The sequence below is a fragment of the Pinus tabuliformis genome, chromosome 2_1 (genome assembly GCF_031772625.1).
Source record: "Pinus tabuliformis cultivar Carrire ecotype Pingquan chromosome 2_1, CPIR1, whole genome shotgun sequence".
In the NCBI taxonomy this organism is placed as follows: Eukaryota; Viridiplantae; Streptophyta; class Pinopsida; order Pinales; family Pinaceae; genus Pinus; species Pinus tabuliformis.
The window spans coordinates 319,723,277-319,740,323 of record NC_142299.1 but is presented as its reverse complement, the minus strand read 5'-3'; positions in this window follow the sequence as shown (position 1 = coordinate 319,740,323).

Genomic DNA, 17,047 nt, shown 5'->3' with positions numbered 1-17,047 from the left:
TTGCCTGCTGGGGTCTTGACGTCTCCGAGAAAAACCTAATACATTTCTTCCCGAACAAAACAAGGTACCCTCGGTCTCCTGACAAGGCGATGGGAGGAGGGAGCTTGAAGTCAGGAGGCCAGGAACAGGCCTCTGCTATAAAACCTGCATTGGAAGTCCCGGCTGCCATCATGACCAAAGACCCCTCTAATAAAGAAAAGGGAAGGGAGCTGACAGGTATCGGAAAAGAGGATCTAGGGAGAAGATCACCTCTTATTCCAGGGGTTGGGATAAAAAGGCCAGCTGAGGAGGAGGAAAAAGAAAACAGAGACTATGTTGCTAATAATCCTGAGCTGAATGAGGCAGATAAGGCAGTTGATCCTGCCATTAAGAAGACAGAAACGGGAGAAGCCAGGAAGGTCGGTGGGGATGGAAAGAGGAAAAAGATCAATCCCATCAAAATGAAGGAGGAGCGTCCTAGCTGTGTGTTTGGAGTGGACATCCTCATTGACCAGGCTATGGAAGCCTCAGAAACTTTACTAGTCGGTAGAGTCCGAGGAAGAAAGTTCTCGGTAGGTTACATAAAAGAGTGGACTCAGTTGGAATGGAAAGAGGCACCGGGACAACCAGAACAAATCAAAAACTTGGACAGAGGTTGGTTTTGTGTTAGATTCGAACAAAAGGAGCACGCTGACTGGGTGATGGGAAAAATTTGGAGCTTCGGTAAGAGGCCAATCCTCTTCAAAAGATGGACGCCCCTGTTTGACGCCCAGAAAGAAAAAGAGGTGGAGTCCCTAGTTTGGGTTAAACTTCCGGGCCTCCCTATGCAATTCTGGACTGATTCTACCTTCACCTCTATTGGCAACACTCTGGGGAAATTTCTCGACATTGATAGAACATACCTTCGAACGCATGAATGGGGAGTGGCCCGTATTCTAGTTAGTCTAAACCCCAGGGCGGGTTTGGCGGACGCTATGAACCTGAAGTATCGTGGTCTGGAGTTCGTTCAGATCTTGGACTATGAAAATCTCCCTTTCAGATGCCACCGATGTCATCAATATGGTCATCTGGCCCGGGAATGTCCGCTTGGATACCGTCGGCGCAGAGGACAAAGGAGAAGCAGAAACACCCAGAAGACAAATCAGAAGGTGATCCCTCAGGAAGCAGAGGCTCTGACAACGGAAAGCGATCCCCCGGCATCTTCTCAGGGTTTGGTCACGGAGCAAAGAAAGATAGATTTCCAGGATCATCCGGGGTCAGCAGCAAAGGATTACAACTCTTATCAGATGTTCTCCTGGGGACCCTCACTAATCTCTGAAATGGTAGGTGAGGATCAGGCGAGTTTGATTCTTTCCCCTCCCTCCTCTGTATGTCTTTCTATTGCTCCATCTATGCCTTGTAGTGATGAGGCTGGTCCTTTAAGACAGCTCTCGAATGAATCGATGGAACTGAGGAAGGGGCAAATCTCCTCTGACAGCATTATTATGACCATCCCCTCCTCCCCGCTGCCGTCCTCTTCTCCCTTCGAGATTGTCTGCTCTGCCCCTCCTTCTGTCCGAAGTCCTGAGCCCCCATACAACCTCAGACCTTTGGCCAATAGAAAAGGAAAAGGGCTCGCTACGAGTGGATTGGAGCTGGATATGGAGAATTCTGGACTGAGGATCAAAAGAGGAAGGAAAACCGATCTGTCGAAGGCTCAGTTGAAGGCAGTCATAGACATTGCAGATGGGAAGCAGCTATCTATTCCAGGGGTGCTTAGAGCAAAGCGGACACCCTCTGCGAGTTTACGATGATCATTTTATCCTACAACTGTAGGGGTCTAGCTAGCCAACCCAAAAAGCTAGCTCTGAAGGAAATGGTCAGGTCGAATAAACCTGACATTATTTTACTCCAAGAAACTTTGGGAAAAGGGGAAGAAGTCACAGGCTGTCTCAACAAGCTTCTTCCGGGCTGGAGTTTTCATGTCCTTGATGCCAATGGCCACTCAGGAGGGGTGGCATTGGGTTTCAATTCGAAGGTTCTTAGAGAGATCTCTTCGTGGGGATGGGAAAATGTTCTGGCTGTTAAACTCTTCTCAAGCGAACTATGCATCCCTTTCCTCATTATCAATGTATATGGTCCTGTTGCGGATCGGGAGAAATTTTGGAACCCCTTTTTTGCTAAGTCGTTTATGGCGCACCCTAATCTTGTAATCGGCGGAGACCTCAACTTTTCTCTGGGGATGACAGAGTCCTGGGGGGTCAGAGCCCGAGCAGACCCTCTCACGGATTTCTTCATAAATAAGCTGGCCTCCTCTCCTTTGGTGGATGTCACTCCGCTTAAGATGCGTCCGTCGTGGAGAAACCGAAGAATAGGTGATGACTGGGTTGGGAAGAAGCTCGACAGATTCCTAATTTGTGATTCGCTGTCCGAAAAGCTACAGGCTTTCAGACACTGGGTTGGAGAAGGAGGTCTCTCGGATCATTTCCCTATTTTCCTCGAGGTGAAGGGTGCCTTCCCAAAACCGGGCACTCCGTTCAAATTTAATGCTTCTTGGCTTCTGGACGCATCCTATATCAGCCTCTTCCACAGCACCTGGATTAATGATAACCTCAGCGAAGATGAAAGTCGTGGCAAGGATTTCATGGAAAATCTCACAAGGATGAAGGTCGCCTCGAAGAATTGGGCTCACCAAAAGAAACTAAGTGAAGAAAAATCTCTGGAAAATGTCAATGCGGAAATAGCCCTTCTTGAAGATTCAGGAGGTATTGGCTATAGAACTGAAGAGTCTCGGGCCAGACTCAAAGATCTGGAGTTGGAAAGGAAGCGGATTCTTCAGAACAGGGAAGAAAGTTGGCGCTTAAAAAGTAGAGCGATCTGGTTGCAGGCGGGGGACGACAACACCAAGTTTTTCCAAAACTATGGCAAAGGCAGGAAAAATTCCAACACCATATGGGAAATGAAAAAAGCCAATGGTGATAGGGCTCTCTCTTTTGAAGAGCTAGCTACTTTAGGGAACTCCTATTTTAAGAATCTCTTTAAACAACCAGAGGAAGCAACTATCGCTGAAGTCATACGAGTTGCTCAGTTCTTCCCTAGGTTCATAGAGGAGGAAGGCAACGATTCCATCATGGCCCCTGTTTCTAGGGAAGAGGTAGAGGACATTCTCAAATCCATGCAAAAGGACAAAAGCCCTGGTCCGGACGGCTGGACTGTCGAATTCTTCCAACACTTTTTTGAGTACATTGGTGATGAGCTTGTGGCAGTTGTAGAAGAGTCAAGGTGCATGGGATCAATTTTCCATCCCTTCAACTCCACTTTTCTCGCTCTTATCCCTAAATCTGACCTCCCGGGCTCTTTTGCAGATTTCAGACCCATATCCTTGTGCACCTGTGTTTACAAAATCATAGCTAAAGTCATTGCCTCCAGATTAAAACCCTTCCTCTCCCGAAACATATCCCCTGAGCAATTTGGCTTCCTCGACGGCAGACAAATCCATGAAGCGGTTGGAGTTGCTCAAGAAACTCTCCATAGTCTCAAAATCGGGAAAAAAAAAGGAGTTGTAGTGAAAATCGATTTGTCAAAGGCTTTTGACAGAATCAGCTGGTTGTTTCTCAGGCTACTGCTAACTCACCTGGGTTTCAGGTATGACTTTGTGAAATGGATTATGAGTTGTATTTCTTCCTCTTCCATAGCTGTTTTGATTAATGGAGCGGCTTCCAATTTTTTCAACCCTGAACGCGGCTTGCGTCAAGGCTGTCCGCTCTCTCCTCTTTTGTTTTTGTTGGCTGCAGAGGGCATCAGCCTTATGATCCATGATGCTAAAAGACAAGGAACCCTCAAAGGCATTGAAGCAGCTGAAAATCTCTGGGTTACCCACCTTTTATTCGTGGACGACATAATTCTGTTCAGTAATGGCAGCCTGGAGGATTGTAAGACGCTCAAAAGGATCATGGACCTTTTCCTGAAGGCGACTGGACTCTGTATAAACGAGAAGAAATCCTCTCTTACGTGTTCAGGTTTTTCCAGAGATATGGTGCACAGCGTGAAGATGGTATTAAAATTCGATGTCAAAGCGCTGGAGGATACCTTCAAATACTTGGGCTTTCTCCTCAAACCGAACAACTACAAAAACAAAGATTGGACCTGGATTCTTGCCAAAATCGAATCCAAGCTGAAACACTGGAGCTTCAGATGGCTTTCCAGGGCGGGAAGGCTTGTGTTAATAAAATCTGTGCTTATGGTTGTGCCTGTCTACTGGGCTAGTCTGACTTGGGTTCCTAAAGGAGTCCTTTCCCAAATCGATAAAGTTTGCAGCAGGTTTCTGTGGGCAGGTTCCAAGTCAGAAAAGGTTACTCCCTGGATCGCCTGGGATAAAGTGGCTCGCCCCAAAGAGTGGGGAGGCTGGGGGATCAAAAACCTTCAATGCTTCTCACAATCTTTAGCAGCAAAACTAGCTTGGAGGTTAATCTCTTTTGACAATTTGTGGACTACTGTTACTAAGAGAAAATACATCGACCCTCTATCAACGACAGATTGGATCAGACTGCCATCAAAGGCCTGCAAACACTCATCGGTGGTCTGGAAAGCCGTGGTTGCCTCTGTCAACATCATTGAAAAGGGATTGGCTTGGAGTGTGGGAGATGGCACTCAAATAAGGCTGGGCAGAGATCCCTGGATTGGTTGTTCAGAGCGTTTCTCCCTATCTCAGGGGTTGGCTGCGGTGTTAAAAGAGAAAGGTCTCCTCACATTAAACCAGGTGGCCGATCCCCGGACTACTTCCATATGGAACCAAGGGTGGATGCAAGGAATAGATCTTCAACTGGATGAAGAATGGCTGGAGGAATGGGATTCGTACAGGAATGACCTCCTTAATTCTTCTGTCAGACTCTCCGACGCCCCAGATGAACTTCGATGGGTTTTTGCTCAGAATGGCATCTACTCTCCAAAGATGGGGTACAAATGGATGATGACCCAGAAAGGGTGGGAAAATCCGTCTTGGTGGGCCAAATCTCTATGGAAGTTAAAAGGTCCAGCGAAAACCAGACTTTTTTTCTGGTGTGCTCTACTCCAAAAAGTCCCTACTTGGGATTTTCTTCAAAGACGGGGTAGGATAGGCCCGGGCTGGTGTCCTCTATGCAAGGACAACGTTGAATCAGTTCAACACCTGTTCCTCTACTGCCCCTTCAACACTAGTCTTTGGGCTGAAACGTTAAGGTTAATCAAAATCCCTTATAGGTGGGAAGGGCAAGGGATTTCGGAAGCCTGGCAGAAGTGGTGGAATGAAGCTGCAAATGACAGAGAGAGATCCATCCCGCTCCTCATCACCTGGGGGACGTGGCTGGCTAGGAACCAGGTCATCTTCAAGGACTCTGTCTTCCCGATCGCAAGATTGGCCGCTGAAGGAGCTGCAATATTCGATAGTATCCCTGCTCCGCCTACTTCTCCTTCTCCCAGGCTGGTTCGACAAGAAACAATAAGACCTTCCATCCCGTGGGCTTACTTTGATGGAGCCTCAGATATAAATGGCCACTGTGGGGCTGGTTTAATAATTCATCTTTCAAAGGATAAGACTGTCAAGGCTTCAGTTGGCCTCGGACAAGGCTCCAATAATTTTGCTGAATTGAAAGCCCTCCACCTTCTCCTCAGTTGGCTTGTCCTGCGGAACATGCATGAGGTTCAGATCTTCGGGGACTCTATGAACACTGTGCGTTGGTTCAATGGGACACAGTTATGCAACAATTTCACCCTGCTTCCCTTGCTCAGAGAAGTTTCTCGACTAAAAAATCACTTCACGGAGCTCTCTCTCAGTCACATTTACAGGGAAAGAAATTCTGATGCTGATCGTCTCTCCAAAGAAGGTGTTAATCAAATGATGGGGTCGTGGATTGTCCTGGAAGAAGAAAATGGGGTTGCTCGTCCTCTTGAGCAGCCCATTTTCGCTTAGTTCTCTTCTCTGATTTTCTCCTTCCTGTGCTCTGTACATACATGTCTTGTTTCTCTAGTTTTTTCTTTGCTGCTTCATTGCTCCTTCTCAGGTCTCTCGGGCTGCTTTCCTTGTAAAAGGAGGCTCGCTTCGACCTGGTCATTATTTCTATCTTCCTTTTCTCCAGAATCCTGGTCGTGTTTACGCAGGATTTCTTCCTGGACGATGGGTGCTCCTTCCCTGTGCGAAATCTTTGTTTTTTTCTGCATGGGAAATACTCTTCGTCGGTCTGCCTTTCCTCGGGCCACAGAGAGGCGTGTTATTTGACAGGCTATATGCCTCTCTTCTTTTGGCTCTTTTCGGCGCACGACTTCTCCATTCTGAATGTAAATCATATGGGATCTCTGCGCTGGTTCATAGCCTCCCGGGTGCGCTTGACGGTGCTGATCTCTTTTTATTTCAGCAGCGACTCTGTTCTTTCCCCTGCCTCATGGCAAAGAACGAGTCCTCTTGCAATGCATTGCATTTGCTGTGTAACTACCTATTATTCTTAATAGATGGTTCGCTTTTTTCTGTGGAAAAAAAAAAAAAAAAGGGTAAACTTGACTTGGTCAAATTACCAATAGTTTTTAAGCTCCAAATTTATGAGAACCCATGGTATTCATTTGGAATATAGCCTATTTAAAAGGGGGGTTAAACCGGCCTAGATCCATCTTAACTCCGGATCTACCAAGCGTAGAGAGGGATCAAATCTCTTTGCATCTTAAGATATTTGCATTCCATAAAGAGAAGCAAAGAGATTTGTTCCCTCTCGACACTTGGTAGATCCGGAGTTAAGATGGATCTAGGCTGGTGTAATAGCCCTGGGTTAAAGTTTCATGTAATAAAGGATAATAAAGACAAAATAAGACCAAGGTCATGGGACACCTATTCCAAGTTGAATGTTGGGCAAACACTTTAGTGGCCATCACTTGTGGTTCAATAACGACTATGAAATTGAAAAAGACATTAGAAAAGGCAGAGAGGTAATAAATGACATTTAATTATGAAAATAAACAAAAATCAGAGAAAAGGAAGGTGAAGAGACACAAATATGTATGCAAGGGAAATTAGAGGAAAACGAAGGAAAATGAGACACCAATGATAAAAAGGCATCAAAGAAACACTTCACAGCTCTTGGCAGTTGAGTTTTGGCTCTCATACACTCTTGCACACCTAGAGCATTCTTAGATCACTTTAGCATTCACTTGGCTTTGGAGAAAGGCAAGCAAGCAAGCAAAGGAAGGAATAGGACAAGAAAAGGAAAGTGAAGGGAAGCAAGGAGAAAGGTTGGATCAACAACATCAACAGGAAGATCTTGTGGGTAGCAGGTTGCATGTGTGATTTCCTTGTTGGGATGTGAATGCATGGTACATGCATTTGTTTATTTGGTTCATTTGTTGTCACTGGCATAGGATTTTGCCTAGTTTGATGGTGATTTCAGTCTTGCCTTTCCATTTCCTGGATAGCCATGGTGTGATGGGATTCATCCTTTGTTGAGCTTTAAATTACCGGAAGGTTTTGGAACCGAGTGAGGTTGTCTCAAGAAAATTCCCAAGGGTTGGGGGTGGAGATGGTTTTCTCGGGGAAGCCCACAATAGGTGGGTGGATATAGGAAAAATCCTCAAGGTATGGTGAAAGAATTATGAGGCATCTAAGCTTTGTTTGATTTTGTGTTCTGAGGATTGGTTTAGGTGAGATCACAGTATCTTAAGGGTGTAGGTTGTTTAACCTCCGGAGTCCCTGTTTTGTTATGTCTTAGTTTATCCCATGAGATCTCACATTCATGCTTGGAATATGGCATGAAGGTGATTAGGTGAAAGAAAGAATTGGTTCAACCCAATCTATGGTCAAGTGGTACGTGGAAGTCCCTGACTTGGTTGGCTTTTGCATATGTTAATACAAGTTATTTTCCTCATAATTTATAAGCACATGTATTGGTTATTAAGTGATCTTATGGATGATTTGTCATGGTTTCTATTTTGGTTAGATACCCCGTTATATGATGTGCTCTAGTTATGGATCTCTTTCATGATTTGATAAGTTATTGAATGGTTGATGAATGCATTCTCTAACAAGTGTTTTTATGGCTACTTGAGAGGACATTAGATCTTCTTGGTGATTCTCAAATGAAGTTCAGAAGTTTATGATCAGATATGCATTCATGACCTGCAACTTATATGTTTACCATATGTTTGACGAAATGTTTGTTGTGTACTAGGCATGTCTAGGTCAAGATCTTGTTCAAGTTTTGAATGGTTATCATCATGGGCATCTTATTTATGATTTTGGAAAGTTACAGGCAGTTTTGGGCAGTGGTCTAGAGGCTAGCCTGGAAAGGTGACTCAGATCTCGGGACCGTTGGCACTAAACTCATGAATTTTAGTCATAATCACATAGAGGCAAACCTATGCATGCAGTTAGGACCTTGTAACCACATTGATGTTGTGTTGTGCGTGCGGTTGGGGAGTTTCCCTTGTGAAAAGAGCTTCAACTCAGGGATTGTCCATCTCGAGTGGTTTGTAGGCTCCTAAGTTGTCTGTAGTACCTGAGTGATGTTTTTAAGTTGTCGGTGTGTTGGCCCCACTTCCATATTTGGATCTTGGAGGTCGGTTCATGTCATATTAACTCTCAGCTCATGTTTACCTGGAGAGCTTGTGAAAGCGAATAAATGTGGGAGGGGGCGGTTACAACTAGTTAGTGAAACCTTCTATAATAGCTTAGAATGTGTTTTATGTGTGTAAAAAAGTGTTTTATATGTTTGTAAATGTACTTACAGTAAAATGATAAATAAATTGATGTCCAGCTTTAAATTTCAGAGAGAAAAATTAAAAAATATAGAAAACAAATTGGCATATATTTCTCTTAACCACAGAGCTTTCAAGCATGAAGATATTTGTGTTATTTTTTATTGATTTTTTTTGTATTCCATTGTGACTCGGATTGAATCATTATATTTTTTACCACCCATTATATTGGAAAAAGTGGAGGAATTAACTCATGGAACCATTTTTACATGTGGGACCCAGTTTGGTGAAGTCGGGTCTGAAACCTTTCAGAAGCATTATTAGGCATCAAATGCCCTTCCTTTTATTTTTTTACTCAAAGGGAGTGATAAAACTTTGTCACTTAAGTGATTCACCTTTAGTGTTATTCTACACATAAACACCTTTCCAACAACAAAAGAACTGCCTCAATCAAAGTCTGTATGCAAAAGTTGATCTACCTGTTTTGACGACCATAATTTGAGAGCATGTCACATTAGCCCCCATTATTCATGGAAACGAGACTAACCATGTGATCATGATGAAGAAGACTCTAGAAGAATCAATATTATAATTCTAGTTATGAGTTGGAATCAAACTTAATCACTAGTAGGCTATTAGGTTGTGATATAATCGGACCACTAGGAGGAAAGGGGGTTCAATTTTATTTGAGTGTATTTTGTTCCATATATGAGGAAAGTAGCTAAAAGTGGATAGGGAGAGAGCAAACAAAGAGGATTTGTGCATTGTTTCAACCTAGAGGACACATTCCTCACTTCCTTGTACTTGCATCCATTTACGATTCAGAGAAAGAGAGTAGAGCAGTCTCACCTTCTAGTTGGGTTTTCTCCAGAAAGGGTTTCCCGAGTTATATCTTATGTTAATTTGTGCCTTGTGAGTTTTATTTCACTATTCTTTGTTTTCTGCATAATTATAATTTGCATGTGTACACGATAAACAATAATTTGCGTGAAATGGGGTTCCATTTTATTAGAGTGCATTTTCCATTTTATAATTTGCATGTAAACGCAATAAACAATAATTAGCAAATCTAAAAATCTAAGGAGAAATAAACCTTCTTAGTGTAGATTTTGGATTTTTTAATATAATTCAGTAGATCTATTGTGATCAATTATCGAGTGGAATATCCACATAAATTTATGGATCATATTGATATCAAAGTAGGTTTCTTTGGGTATATTGTGAGGAGTTGTAGGGTATCGAGATCTATTAAGCCAAAAGTCATAAAATCCCAACCATGGTTAAGGAATGTTTCAATAACCCTCAAGATCCCGAAAAGGAGATGTTTGCACAGCTAGAAGCAAAAATTGCGGATATAAACCATAATTTAAGCCTGTTTATGGTCGCCCTAACTAGCTTAGTTATTTTGAGAATATGGAGGTTCTAAAGTGGACATATGATAAAATGGGGAATCGATAAATCGAGAAGAACTAAAGAAGGAATCTAATAAAGAACCCAAAGAGGATTAACTCAATTTGAGAGTCGAGAACCATTCACAATCCTTATTCAAAATTAAAGCGAAGGTTGATATCGAGTTGTATCAAGGTGATATTAACTCTGAAGTTAAATCACGGGTTGTCGTGATTAGAAGTTTATTTGGGTGTTCATCATATAGAGGAAGAACAAAACATTTTGTCCGTTTGATTGAAAGTAGAGGGTCGTGCCTTGACCTATTGGGAAACCACACATAGACATTGAGGTAAGAAGGAGATTTTCCGGTGACTAAGTGGAAGGATTTCAAAACCCTCATAAAGTCACAACTTTACCATGTCGAGTATGTAGAGGACCAGTGGATTTGATGGCAATACTTCAGGTAGAAGCAAGGGCAGAGTGTATAGGAGTTCACCACATAATTTAGAAAGATGGATATACTGCTAGGTATCTCCCCAAAGAACCCAAACATAATCTTCAAGTATTTAGGGATCTACACAACAATTTGTAGAAGTAAGTGATGTTATTCAAACCTAGATCTATAGATGAGGCTTATGTACATGCACAATACCTAGAGTCATAAGCTAGAAGAAAGGTAAATCAAGTGGATTGGAGCACAAGGGGCACCAGGATGATTTTAAGGAGGGCAAGAAGAAGTGGAAAGGGACCACAAGACACCAGTGGAAATATCCTACAAACACTACAACCGTTGTAACATTGACAGTCATGTAAGTGTTGGAAGGTTCATCCAGAGCTCACTATGAAGAACAAAAAGAAAAAATCTAAGAAGAAAAATATAATTGCCATTAATTTGAGCAACCACGTGGAAAGAAGCTACGACGTGGATGATAAGATTATCTATATATTAGTGCAAAAGGAGGTGAATCTGAGTAGCCTTCAACAACGGGAGAGAACAAAATACAAAATTCTTCCATATAAATATACAGGTCAAGAAGACAAATATTTATGCTCTACTCAACTCAAAATCACAGGAAAATCTCATTGCAGCTAAGCTGGTCAACAAATTGGTATTGAAAGGTCGTGATCATCCAACCCCATATTCATTGGGATAGATAAATAAGAATGTGAAAATAATTGTATTAAATAGTGAAAAAATAGATTTGTTATCGGTGTTGACTTTATTGATGAAGTATAGCTAGATTCAGTTCCCCTTTATGTATGTGGAGTCGTGTTTGGAAATCCCTATATTTACATGCAATATGTAAGATCCATGTGGAGAGTCAACTAGTACCACCTCATCAAGGATGGGAAATCTTTCACCATCAACACACACAAGGGCAAGTCCAAAATTTCACTGGTAAGTTCCAACCAAGCGAGGAAATTGATCAATTATAGCAAGAAGTGTGTTTTATTGTTTTTAACAAAAAATCACTTTGTAGAAGAGTTAGTATGAAGCAGAGATATTATTGTGTGTGTGTGTGTGTGTGTAATAGAATGAATAATGAAGGATGATATTTACAATGAGGGCCCCTAGCTTAAATATATCCTTAGGTGCTTTTACCTGAGAGGTCATGATATTTTGATCATGCCCCTTCCTTACTAAATTAATCATAATTTATATATATTTAATTTTTGCCAATGGTTCTTAGCTTGAGTGGTTGGGATTGTGGCTTGCCATTCCATCCACCTAGGTTCAAGTCTCTAGAGGCATGCTCTAGCCTAAATTGATTAGGCTTAAGGAGTAGGCAGCCCTAGGGAGTTTTCGCTCCATCTGTGGTCAATATGATACGTCTCGACTCTTGATTAGTCATTGGGTCTTTTCTGTTAAAAAAATAAAATAAAATAATATATATATAACATTGTCTTCCTCTCGAGAAAAATGTTGTGTCCTCAAAGCATAGATAATGAAGGGTGTTGTTGACGAAAACCTTCTATCTACCAAGAGACTTCTTCTTTTGATAGATTCTTCCACTTAATAAGATATTCTTGAATAACTCGTGATCGTGATTTCTTTTCCCTAGTGGTGATGGCTTTTGGTTCTAAAATGATCTTCCCTTCATCATCTAATGTTGGACGTGTTATTTGTGTTGCTTGGTATTTTCCTAGTGCTTCTTTAAAGCAAGATACATGGAAAAAATTATGAATGCAACTTTTATCAAGAAGGCTCAAGTTGTATGCTACTTGATTGATTTTTTTGTTAATCTAATACGGCCTATAGAATTGTCGTGTCCATTTTCTTTCCATCCTGCTTTAGAGATAATTGTTTGTAAGGTGGAAACTTAACAAATATCTATTCTCCAAACTCAAATTTACTTTTTGTTCTACATTGGTTAGCTCGTTGTTTCATAAGATTTATTACAACATTTAGATTTTCCTTTAGTGCTTGAAAGGCTTTTTGAGTTTCTTCTAACTAACCTTTTATTGTTGGGAACTTTGTTTCAATAATAGCGAATTCCTTCCACTTAGGAGGATCATATCCATAAAGAGCTTGAAATAGAGTCATTTTTTTGTGTGATAAGTGGAATCGTATCACCTATTGAGTCAAATTAATTACCTATCATTTAATTGTCAACTCGGGGGATTCGTAAAACTTGTGAAGCGTGCATGCACTGTATATGCTAGAAATTAACTTTCAATTTAGATCAATCTAACTACGAAAGCAAATAACGACAAACCAAATTCACCTATTCTAATTCAACTATCAATTCAAAAGAAGTTATAGTATAGCGCGCGGAATTGAAATCTTAATCTATCACACTTGCGAGAATTGAAATCTTAATCTACCACACTTGCAGGAATTGAAATTGCATGAAATGAAATCAACTCTGAGGGATCATGTGTGCATTATCAAATTAGGATCCCATGAAATGAATAATCAAAATCACATGACATGAAATGAAAGCAAAAAAAATCACTAGGATCTCTACGCGACCTTTATGTGCTGCTTTTGAAAAACACATAAAGTGGTAATGAGTGTTTAATCTATGAAATCAATAAAAGCAATCATTCTTAACCTCTCACACAGGAAAATATATGAAAGCAAATAAAAACAATCACTTTTAACCTCTCACACAGGAAAAGACATGAAAGCAATAAAACTTAATCTATGAAAACAATAAATCTTTATCTATGAAGAGAAATAAATCTCACACACCATAAGTGGCCAATCCAAAAGCATGAGAGATGGAAAGTTGAGAGGCTCCCAATGCAAGAATTACCAAAAAGAGGTGAACATCACTCATGAGCATGGTGCTAAATCTAAATTACATTCAAATATGAGTAATCTTAACTTGCACACCTGAGTATCTCCAACTTTACACATGCCTTTGAAAGGAGAAGGCTTTTCTATTTATACAAGAACATAAGAAGCTACCTCATTAATGGAGGTCCATTATTCTCTCCCTAGATCCCTAGAAAATCTCATAGAGTTACAGTTCAAATAGTAATGATGAGACACATATAGAGTTACAACTCAAATAGGTAATAATGCGACACATATCCTTTTTGACCTTTATCCAAATCTTCTTCCATATCTTGAAGGGAATTCAAATTTGAGCATTGGAGGCCACATAAGGGTGCCTTGGAAGCTTCCAAATGACCTACACATGTCATGAAACTCAAGCCACTTTTAAGTATTAGCAAGTATATGTCATTTTTCTAAGTTTTAACCATAAATTCACTTAAAATACTAGAAATCATTAGCTTTTGGAAAACACAAAGGTAACCCCATGTAATCATGAAAATGGAGGCTAATGAAAGATTATATGGCTATGGAGTTGCGACATGTGAGTGAAATGGTGGCGATAAAGGTGAAAGTGGATGATATTTTGAAGACATTTTGGAGACTCTACACCACCATTTAGCTTAGTGTAACCGTTGAACCCACTTATTTTGTTTGTTTGTTGTATAAGAACGAAGGTAAGCTTCTAAATATTTATTGACAATTTATGTTTGACTATTTGTTTGAGGATGATAAGTTGAACTCATGTTGAGGTATGTTCCGATATGTTTTAAAAATTCCTTCTATAAATTCCCTTTAAATTTGGCGTCTCTATCGCTAACAATTACTTTTGGGAATCCATGTAATTTGTAGAGATTTTTGCAAAATATCTCAGTGATTTGTTTTGTGGAGTCGGATTTCTTTATTCCCATGAAGTGGGCATACTTGTGAGCTTGTTGATTATTACGAGGATTTTGTATTTTCCATCCAACATGAGTAGCCCTTCAATAAAGACCATAGATGTTTCTTCTTACTTTTGGTTTGGAATATTTAGGGGACAGATCAATCCGGTGATAATAATGTTCTCATTTTCATTTCTTTGGCATTGATCACACTCTGCTACATAATTTTGAATATCATTATTCATCCCTTTCCAAATAAATGATTTCCGTGCATTATAGTAGGTTTTAAAGAAGCCTACATGTCTTGTTGCTAGAGAATCATGGGATTCCTTAAGAACTTTGGACTAAAATTTTGATATTGGGCTTAAGTAAATTCTTCCTTCATATCAAAGAATATTTTTTTTCCAGTCAAATTTCTAATTTTGAGTAGGATTATTAATTATAGCACATGTTTTTGGATCTTTTGCATACTCACTTCGAATTTCATTAAGCCATTCGAGGACTACAACCAAAATTGCAAGTAATGATGACGCTTCATCCTTTCGGGATAAAACATCTGCTACTATGTTGTCTTTCCCTTTCTTATGTAATATCTCCATGTCAAAAGTGGCAATTTTTTTCAATCCATCTTTGTTATAATGTAGAAAGTGTTTTCTATCAGAGAAGGTGTTAAAGGCTATTATGATATGTTTGTATCAAAAACTTACTTCCCAAAAGATATTGTCTCCACTTGGCTAATGTGTGCATAATGGCGAGCATTTCCTTGTTGTGTGTAGATTTTAGACATTCTCTTTTATTGATCTTCCTGCTTTCAAATGATATTGGATGGCAATCATGCATCACCACTGCTCCTATTCCAAAACTTAAGGCATCAAATTCGATTACAAAAGGTTTTGAGAAACCTGGAGTTGATAATACAGGTGTAGTGGACAAAATTTCCTTTAAGGTTTCGAAACATTTTTCTGCCTTACCATCCCATTAGAATGAGTTCTTATTTAAAAGGTTTGTAAGGGGTGTGGTTACATTATCATAATTTCAAATAAACCTTCGACGATATATTGTTAAACCTGAAAATCCTCTTAATTTAGAAATGTTAGTTGGCTTGGACCTTTGTGTGATAGCTTTAATCTTGTTTGGATCTACGCGCACTCCTTCTTGTGACACCGCATGTCCCAGATACTTCACTTCTTCCTTTCTAAAGGTGCATTTCGACATCTTCGCATAAAATTAGTTATTTTCCACAAGAGAGAGAACTTGCTCTAAGTGTTTAAGATGTTCATCTCATGTTTTATTATATATCACGATGTCGTCAAAGAAGACTAACACAAATTTCCTTAAGTACAGTCAAAATACTTCATTTATGATTGCTTGGAAGGTGGTTGGGCATTAGTTAATCCAAATGGAACAACCTTGAATTCGTAATGTCATACATGAGTTTGAAAAGCAGTTTTTTCCATATCTTCCAATCTTACCCCCATATTGTAGTATCCTTGTCTCAAATCCAATTTAGAAAAATACTTGGCTCCATGTAGTTCATCCAACATCTCGTCTATAAAGGGAATAAGAAATTTGTTTTTTTGTTGTTGTCTTATTCAATCCTCTATAAACAATACATATCCTGAAGGATCCATCCTTATTCTAAACGAGGACCACAGGAGTTGCATAAGGACTTCTACTTTTTGTAATAATACCACACTTTAATAGGTCTTGGATTATCCTTTCGATTTCTATTTTCTGATGATGGGGGTATCAATATGGTTTGATATTAACTGGATTTGCACCTACTTTGACTTTGATAATGTGTTCAATCTCTCTTTCTAGAGGCATCTATGTTGGACACCTAATCCTAAATGGGTTAGTGTGGACGCTGAATAGACTAAGTAGTCCAAGAGACCTTGGGATGTGAAACCCAACAGTCACAACAATGTACTATAAATGTATATCAGTTGTTAATAAAAATTGTATTGCATGTTTTATCTTTCATATCTCTCTTGCTGTCCATGTGTGTTTAACATGGTATCAGAGCAGGCGTATTCCTGCCCTGCATAATTAATTTGAGCCATTTGTTGTATGGCCTTTTTTGTGCAAGTCATTTCTGCCATCAATTCGGCATCTTAGGAATATTTTCTCATGAATATTTCTTCAGCTAAATTTTAGCTGCTCCTGACACTGCCAGCGCTGTCCAAGTGGTTATGAGATGTCTGTCTGCCATATTTTTTACCTGCGCTCTCTGTCCATAAGCGTTTCATGGTAATTTTAGTGTTGTCCTGTCTGTCATTTTTATTGACTGGCCCTGTCTCTCATATGCGTTTTATTTCTGAACGTTGGCCTACTCCACTTAACCTCAACGCTGCTAGCCTACCCCTCTGTCTGATTGTTCAGCTCTCTCGCTGATTCATAAAATGTCTCTGACTGTTCAGCTCTCCCACTGATTCATAAACGTCTCTGACCTGGTAACTGCGCCTGTTGCATACTATGTCAGTGCGAATTCAATTGAAAATTGTGGCTGTGTGTTGAACGTTTTGGAGTTTTGAACGTTGTTTAACGCTGCTATTGATATGACCTTGGAGCAAACGAGCATACGCCCCAACCGCGTGAACCCATTCCAATAATCTTTTCTTCATATAATCCGGATCTTCCATTCTAATTCCGATCTTAAGATCGCCATCATGGTCCCAAAGGCATATTTTCTCAAAATCGATCAATACTGGGAAATCTCTGGCTTCCACAATAGGATAATGTTCACCCTCACCTGATATAATTCCAGATTTTTCATCCGGCTTCTGAAGGCCGCCTTCCGCTGACGTCGACATCAGTGCCGTTT